This window comes from Podarcis raffonei, chromosome 13, assembly GCF_027172205.1.
Source record: "Podarcis raffonei isolate rPodRaf1 chromosome 13, rPodRaf1.pri, whole genome shotgun sequence".
Taxonomy (NCBI): Eukaryota; Metazoa; Chordata; class Lepidosauria; order Squamata; family Lacertidae; genus Podarcis; species Podarcis raffonei.
This window is the reverse complement of record NC_070614.1, coordinates 40633046-40641833: the sequence shown is the minus strand read 5'-3', so window position 1 is coordinate 40641833 and position 8788 is coordinate 40633046. Positions and strand designations below refer to the sequence as shown.

General features: G+C 45.4%; 1 protein-coding gene across 6 annotated transcripts in view; it reads right to left on the bottom strand.

Annotated features, from left to right (window-relative positions):
- The window catches only part of LOC128399336 (NACHT, LRR and PYD domains-containing protein 1b allele 5-like), a 79354-nt gene that overhangs the window by 26673 nt on the left and 43893 nt on the right, over window positions 1-8788 (bottom strand). The gene's annotated exons all lie outside the window — the stretch shown is intronic.

Genomic DNA, 8788 nt, shown 5'->3' with positions numbered 1-8788 from the left:
TACCTCTCCCACTCCAGCCTCCATTAGCCTGAGGCTTCATTCTAGAGAGAGAATCATACATCCTTTCTCTTTGGTGCTTCAGACAAAGAGCTAATTCACACAACCAAAATGGAGACCTGTAACGGAATACCTCGTGATCTAAGTTAAACACCTTGTGACAGAGTGGTAGAGATACATTCTCACTAATCATTAACTGTTAGGCACTCTGCAGCTCAGTAGAAGTTTCCATAACATGTTGCGCTTTTAGTACTACACATACAGAGTTATTTTCCATTTCAATGTACAATTAAACAATTATACTTAACAATACAGCCACCTCTCCTGATGAGACAACCCAGGAAACCATAGAAGGCATTACACTTTGATCAAAACATAGGACAGTATTCTGAGGAGCAGTTGAAATTGAGAAGGCAACTTATCCCTCATGTGTCAACTTTGCAAACCAGAAGCAACATTTCCCTCATGAGTTCTTGGAGAAAGCTCCTAGTAAATACCAAACCAATTCCTAAACAAAGTAAGATGAATTTCTTCATTGCTAAATACATTTATTTTGAAGGAATCTCCATTAACTTCAGAGAAGGCTGAGTGTACTTAGAAATAGTAGCATAAGGATATTTTGTTTTCACAATTCAGTGACAATGCTGTTGTCTATGGAACTAGGCATGGCATTTGCCCTCTGGAAAGGAGGTTGCCTAGCACTGGAAATGTCACTTTTAAACATCACTACTGGTGCAAACCAAAGTAACTAAGTGAAGGGCAACTACTAATCTCTCTAGGGGCATGTTGATGTTGACGAGCAGTTTGGTAAATTAGTTCATGAACCATGACACACTCTGATGCATAATTTTGCATAGCTACTCTGTCAGGCTTCCTATGTTCAGGCAAATGATCCAGGCTGTCTGGAATACCAATCAGTTGGAGAATCCTGATTACCTTTCTCACAGAAGAGTCATTGGGTAGGAGGTATAGGTGAAATGTTGGTGCCTTGAATCGAAGCATTTGATAGAGCAGTGCCACAGTGTGGACCTTAATCTTTCGCTTAAACCATGACTTTCTGAAAATGGCTCCACGGGGAGAGAAGGTAGGATTTTCCAACACAACATGATATGGTCCCACTCTGTCTGGCCTCTCCACTACCATCCCTTCTTCAACAAAGTGAGCAATATGGACTTGGGAACTGTCTTCACCTGAAAAGGAGCACAAAGGAATAATAAAGAAACCTGTTACAAGTGGGAAAGGGTGAATTTGAGTCTGGGTGACAAAACTCATCACCCTCCCTGTTAATGCAGGCATGTATTGTGTTGTTGTCATCATCATCATCGTCATAATCTAAGGTTTCCCCCCCTGGTCTCCTTACAGGCAATGTCCTCTCAAGGCAGCTCACAAAGAAAATATAGAAATCATAGGAAATAAATAGCAGAGTTAAAATTGCAAAATTGAAACCAAGTACAAAAGATAGGTAAGTGAGCACTATTGATCCATAGAACCAACACTGCTGGCCCCATAGCATTCCTGATCCATTATTCTTGCTAAGGATTCTACCTGTTTTGGTCATACTATTGGAAGCCTTTGTTTCCTAGCATACCTTCAAGACACAAAAAATGAGGGAAGTGAACGGCTGACACAGCCTCCACTGGATCCACTTGAATGTTGAGCAGAGGGCCAGCAACATGCCACTCCTCTGTGGTCTGTCCTTCCAGGTGCTTAGGCCACGAATCAAAGTGGTATGTTACGGTCACAGCTTCTTTCACCTCACATATGAGATCAGTATCTAAACAATAGAAGGAGCCAGCCTTTGTGAAGCGCACTCTGAATGCCACAAAGGGAAAGACAAAAGGGGAAGTAGGTTGAACATGGATAAAGAGAATTTCTATTGTTCTAATTTACCATACTTTCCCATCTATTAGATGCCCCTGTGTATAAGGGACGCCCCCCCATTTTGGGGGACTCAGTTTTGAGAAAATGAGGGGAGATGGCCCAAAGTTGTTGAGTCTCTCCCCCACATGCAGCTGCAGGCAGGAAACACTCCCTAGATCATTTCCTGTGAGCAGGTACGGAGTGTTTCCCTCGTGCAGCAGCACCAGGGGGAGTTGTGCTCCAGCCAGCCAGTGCCCCCAGATCACTCCCTGCTCGCTGTGGCATTGGGAGAAGCTGCACGCCACCAGCCAGCGCCCCCAGATCGCTCCCCATGCACAGCAGCATCTCCCCCCATGCCACTATCCGTGTATTGGATGACCCCAGTTTTTTAACATATTTTTGTGTCAAAAAACCTCATCCAATACATAGAAAAATATGGTATATTTTTTGCAGGAGATGTTTCATATACTGAATTAGAAGTTGAAACTTTTAGGAAAGGAAACCTCCTGGGCAAGCATCATTCTACACACTCAACATTATGCCATGGAGAAGCATGTTTGCTGTGAGGTTGCCCTGTGAGTAAAAAAACTAGGTGGACTTGATAACTCTCATGGTCCTCTACGATTCTATGGTTATAGTCTATGATGCTACCCATATCTTCAAAGTGGATAAACAACTGGATATGTGCAACAGAATTGCTCCAAAATAATGTCCCCCCCCCAACTGTGTTCCAGGAAACCTAGGAGCTCCTCATTGAAGATATCAGTGAGAACTTGCCCATCATGACTGATCTTTCATTGCAATGTGCAGGTCTCTAGTGTAATTGGATACATTTTAGAAAACACCACCATGTGTGATGACTATGAGATCAACATATACCAAATGTGTTCCATGGTCTCTGAATCCCAAAAGGAAACAGTTCAAAACGATCACTCACCTGTATTTTTCATGGCCCTTTTCTGAGTCCCAAAACACTTCTGGTCTCATTTTTTCTGGAAGATCCTGTAACACAGCAATCATTAATATGGCTGCCAGACCTTTTGTCCTATCTGAAAACAGAGCATTCTTGTCTAAGACCCCTGCAGCCACACCAAGGAGCACTGCTTAAAGCCAAACCCACAACTACACAAGGCTGATGTTCTCATTAGGTCAACTGGGGTGCAGACCTTAGAGGCATGCAGTACTGACCTTTCTCACCTCACATATGAGATCTGTGTCACAGCAACAGAAGAAGTCAGCCTCAGTGAAGCCCACTCTGAATGGCAAAAAGGAAAGATGAAAGGGGAATCAGGTTGAACATGAATCGGGATAACTTCCTCCACTGGTCTAATTGATATTTTGGCAGGAGATGCTTCACATGCTGATTTAAGGAGGTAAAAAATTGATAGAAGGATATCTCTTGGTGAAGCACAACTGAAGATCAACTGCTATGAGGCCACCCAATAAATAAAAAAGGTGTTTTTTTCTTATACTGAGCTGTTTTTAAAATGGTGTCTTAAAACAGAGCAAAGCAAGCTGGTGAAAGAAACTACTAATCTTCTGTTTACCTGTGTGTTGATGATACTAGAATGTCAGGGAAATTTATCATACTCAGTAACCATGGTAAGAGTTCTGTAACCCATGTACCCATTTAGCTCTAACCACTGGACCAAAAAGCACACTGTTTTAAAGTGATGGGGAGGAGCTGGTTCTAATAAGGGAAACAGCCACTATCACATCTAGTTTGGGCTGTGGTAGCTGTATCAGCTTGTTGCATGTTATTTAAATAGGAAAGTTCTGGTGAAAAGCCTGAAACATGTATGTACATTGATTGATTGATTGATTGATTGATTGATTTTACCCAGGCTTTACTATTAGCTCCCAGGGTAGGTTATGTGGGATGTAACATAAGCAGTCAAGTACAACACTTCCTGTTTGCCCAGAGTGGACATGCGGAGGGGGGTGTTACTCCAGCCAGGAGGACTTCCTGTCATACCTGGTCTGGAGCTTCCTCCCCCTGCATGTGACCAGGTAGATGGGTGTGGCCCTGGGAGACCCCATAAAAGGGCTATTCATGCAGCCATCTCCACCCCCCTCTTCTTTTTGTTCTTCTTCTTTTGATGCTGATACGGATGTATTTTGCTGTCTGCTGGCTCTCAGCCAGCAGCACAAGGGGCTCATTCCCATATGGGATGAACTCAAATTCTGTTCTGTAACTACAAGCTTAAGCCTGCCTTCAGGGATCCAACTGTGAACTGGAAATTATGATAAGTATAGAGTACATAAGAACTTTACAAACCACATAGTAAGAAATGCCCTGTTTAGAGTTTGGGGAAAATATAGAAGACTCTATATTGGATATCGCCAGTCGAATCAAACATGGTAAAAAATAAGAACATGAAAGGAGACTGGATAACATATAATTCTTTATTGTTAGAAGAGGACGGCCAATTTAAATTTAGAAAATATGAGGAGATAAAAGACCAGCTTTCTGGTTGGTTGGAATACCATCAAATATACAAAATATTTAAACAAGATAAAAAGATTGGATTTGATAATCAGCCCTCTAAACAGAATTAATAAATAATAAAATTGGGGTACCGTAATTTCGAGAATATATCGACTCCTCCTGGAATGGAAAGTTAAGGAGGTGGTGGTTAAGGCAACAATGATTAGATGGGCACAGGACATTGGATGTCCAATAATGATGGCCAAATGGGAAGAGTTTTGGAGAACAAATATGAAATTTACAGCGTGTTATAACATCAAAGAAAATATGTTAAAGATGCAGAACAGATGGTACCTCACCCCCTCAAGACTATCGAAGATGTATAAAAATTTAGCAAATACTTGTTGGAGGTAGGGTGGGAGTAATAGCGACATGTATCATATGTGGTTTTGAATTATGGTGCTGGAGAAGACTCTTGAGAGTCCCATGGACTGCAAGAAGATCAAACGCATCCATTCTTAATGAAATCAGCCCTGAGTGCTCACTGGAAGGACAGATCGTGAAGCTGAGGCTCCAGTACTTTGGCCACCTCATGAGAAGAGAAGACTCCCTGGAGAAGACACTGATGCTGGGAAAGATGGAGGGCACAAGGAGAAGGGGGCGACAGAGGATGAGATGGTTGGATAGTGTTTTCGAGGTTAGCAGCATGAGTTTGACCAAACTGCGGGAGGTAGTGGAGGACAGAGGTGCCTGGCGTGCTCTGGTCCATGGGGTCACGAAGAGTCGGACACGACTAAACGACTAAACAACAACAACAACAAAATCATATGTGGTGGACATGTAGGAAGATCAAAGTATTCCGGGACTTAATTTACGAGGAGTTGAAAAAAATGTTTGGAATAACTTTTTTTAAAAGACCAGAGGCATTTCTGTTAAGCATTGTTGGCAGGGAGATCTCGACAGCTTTTAGGAAGGTATTCTTATATGCAACAGCCGCAGCTCGGACTTTGGTGGCCAAGGGGTGGAAGGAACAAGAAGCCCCGACAATAACGGACTGGCATTACAAGCTACAAGAATTTGCTGAAATGGCGCAGTCAACAAATACCCTGAGAGGCAATTCAAAACAAAAATTTATGTAAAAGTGGGATAGGTATAAAACATATGTTCAAAAATACAGTAATGGTTCGCTATCTATGCTAGCATTTGATTGACGTTGGAGCGAGAATGAGTTGAGAAGTAAGACTAAAAGCACATATTGATGTAGGAATGTATTAGATAAAATGTAAAGAAATATACAATAATAAGAGTAAATTCATTTGTAAAAAAAGGAATATACAACGGAATAGACAGGAAGTCTAGTGTGTTGGTATGTATATGATTTTTTGGGGGGGAATTTGTTTTTGTTTTTTCTCTTTGTTCTTTCTTTTTTTGTTTCATTTTCTTTCTAGGTGTGATGGGATGATGAGCTGCTTGTGCGTAAAATCCTAATCCCTCAGAGTTTGGCTAAGACCCCAAACCTCTGTCTGTGATGGAGCTCCTTAAACATGACTCCATCAATCGCTCGTTGAATCGGACAGTGGGCGTTTACGGAACTTCTTCCAGCATAAAAGCTCCTTAACGGAAATGCGTCTTCTGGACTCTCGGCGTGACAGTTTCCGCCGAGGAGTGGGTGTCCCTACAGGAGGTCCTGAAATCTCCCCGCTGCTCCCGCTTGAAGTGTCTCTGAGCCCTCCCTCCGACTCACTTTCCCTTGGAACTCCACTTCTCCCCCTGCTGGTCCCCTCCTCCGCTGAATGGTCTCTCTCACCCTCCATGAGCCCTTTCACCTCCTTAGTCTCAGATGGCAGTTCCCTGACATCCACCTCCCCTCCAGGGCCCCCTTCACCCCCTTCCCTCCCCTCCTCTGCGGGAGGCGAGGGAGCAAAACCCCTGAAGGAACCTCCCTCATCTTCCGAAGTTTCGAACACTTCCCTCCACCTTTTGCTGTCTCCGGTTTCCAAGTACTCCTCCTCATCGGAGTCTGTTCCTCCTTCCAACTCCGATTCCCTGAATCCCTCCAGTTCCTCCTCATCGTCGGTGGTGCCAAAGTACTCCCTCCGAAACCTCGCTACTGGCTGAGGTTTCCTGGGGAACCTTTGGTGGAACGTTTCGATCAAGATCTCGTCACGGACCTCCTCTGCCTTCACCCAGGTGTTTTCCGACTCCGGTTCCCCTTCCCACGCGACCAAATACTCCACCTGATTACCCTTCCACCTGGAGTCGATGATTTCCGCCACATGGTTGCGGCTTTCCCTTTCTTCTATGGCTGGCCCCCGTGTGGATACCCCTTCACCTTCCCCCCTGTATGGTGACAGTAATGACCTGTGGAATACTGGGTGCAGTTTCATGTGGTTCGGTAACCGGAGTCTGAACGCCACTGGGTTGACCTGTTGGATGACCTCAAATGGTCCCAATCTTTTGGGTCTCAATTTCTTGCAACCCCCCTTGAACGGCAACCCTTGGGTTGATAGCCAGACCCGACTCCCCACCCTAATTGTTTCACCTTCCCTTCTGCTCTTGTCTGCCTGCCTCTTATATTCTTCCTTGGCCCTTTCTAAGTTGAGTTGGAGTTGACGATGGATCGCTTCCATTTCTTCTACAAAAAGTTCCGCGGCCGGAACACTCCATCTTTCCCCTCCTTCCCCTGGAAACGCCCTGGGGTGGCACCCATAATTAGCCAAAAAGGGGCTCATCCCGGTGGACACATTCTCAGCATTATTGTAAGCAAATTCCGCTAGTGCCAACTTTTCGACCCAATCGTTCTCTCTGTCATTGACATAACACCTCAGGTATTGTTGGAGAATACCGTTTGCTCTCTCCGCCTGCCCATTGGTCTCAGGGTGCCTGGCAGTCGAAAAGTTGACCTCTACGTGCAATAAGCCCATAAGTTTCCTCCAGAATCTGGACGTGAACTGTTTCCCTCTGTCGGAAACCACCCTCAAGGGGGCGCCATGCAGTCTGAAAATATGTTCTACAAACAATTTCGCTGTTTCTTCCGCCGTGACTGCATGTGAGCAAGCTACAAAGTGACCCATCTTAGTTAACAGGTCTACTACGACTAGTATGGCGGTTTCCCCCTGGGATTTGGGCAGATCAGTCATAAAATCTATCGACACCGCCTCCCACGGTCGTTCTGGTGTGGGTAACGGTTCTAATAACCCCGCTGGTGCCCGCCTTTCTCCTTTGGCTCTCTGGCATTGGTCACACCTTCTCACATACTCCCGTACATCCTCCCTCACCTTGGGCCACCAAAACTCCCTGGTCACCAACCACATGGTCTTGTGTTGCCCAAAATGCCCCGCTGTGGGATTGTCGTGCAGCTGTTTGAGTACTCTCCCCCTCAATTCCCCTTCGGGTATATATAGCGCCCCTCTGTAATACAATGCCCCGTTTCTTTCTTCAAAACCCCCGGGGTCTCCTCCCTCTCTCCTTAGACCTCTGAGCTTGTCCTGGGCGTACTCATCATTTACCGTTCCCTCTACCAGTTCTCTTTGCCCCACCCAGGCCGCACCACACACCCAGTGGTCCTCTGGGATAATATGTCTCTCTTCCGGCGTTCCCTCCCCCTCCAAATATTCAGGTTTGCGAGAGAGAGCGTCCGCTCTGATGTTTTCTGGACCTGGCACATAGCAAATTTCAAAATGGAATTTGGAGAACTCCTGGGCCCATCTCACTTGTCGTTGGTTGAGCACCCGTGCCGTTCTCCAATACTCCAAATTCTTGTGGTCCGTACACACTTGCACCTTATGTTGTGCGCCAATTAGTAAGTGTCTCCATCTCCGGAACGCTTCGTGAATGGCGAGTAGTTCTCGGTCATATACCGTGTAGTTCCTCTCGGATTTGTTCAGCTTACGCGAAAAGAAGGCACACGGTCTCCATTCCGACTTATTGCTCCCTGGCTGAAGCAGCACCGCCCCCACCGCCCGGTCTGAGGCATCAGTTTCCACTCTCATGGGTTTTTGTAAATCCACATGCAGGAGCTGTTCTTCCGAAGCGAATGCCCTTTTCAATTCCTCAAAAGCATGCTCCGCCTCCGCCGTCCAAACGAATTTCTTCTTGCTGCTTAGACAGTCCGTGATGGGAGCCGTTAAGTGGGCAAAGTTCTTGATGAATTTACGGTAAAAGTTCCCAAACCCTAAGAACCTTTGCACATCTTTTTTTGTTTTCGGTGTCTTCCATTCCAGCACCGCCTGGACCTTGCCTGGATCCATGGCTAATCCCTTGTCTGATAAGCGGTACCCCAGGAATTCCACCTCCTTGGTGTGGAACTGACACTTCTCCAATTTCACCCACAACTGGTTTGCTTGCAGCTGGCTCAGCACTTCCCTAACATCCTTTACATGCTGCTCCTCATTCTCTGAATATATCAGCACGTCATCGAGAAAGGCCACGCAATTCTTGTAGAGTAAAGGTCCCAGTACGTGGTTCATGAGCGATTGAAAACAGGCGGAGCCTGATTGTAAT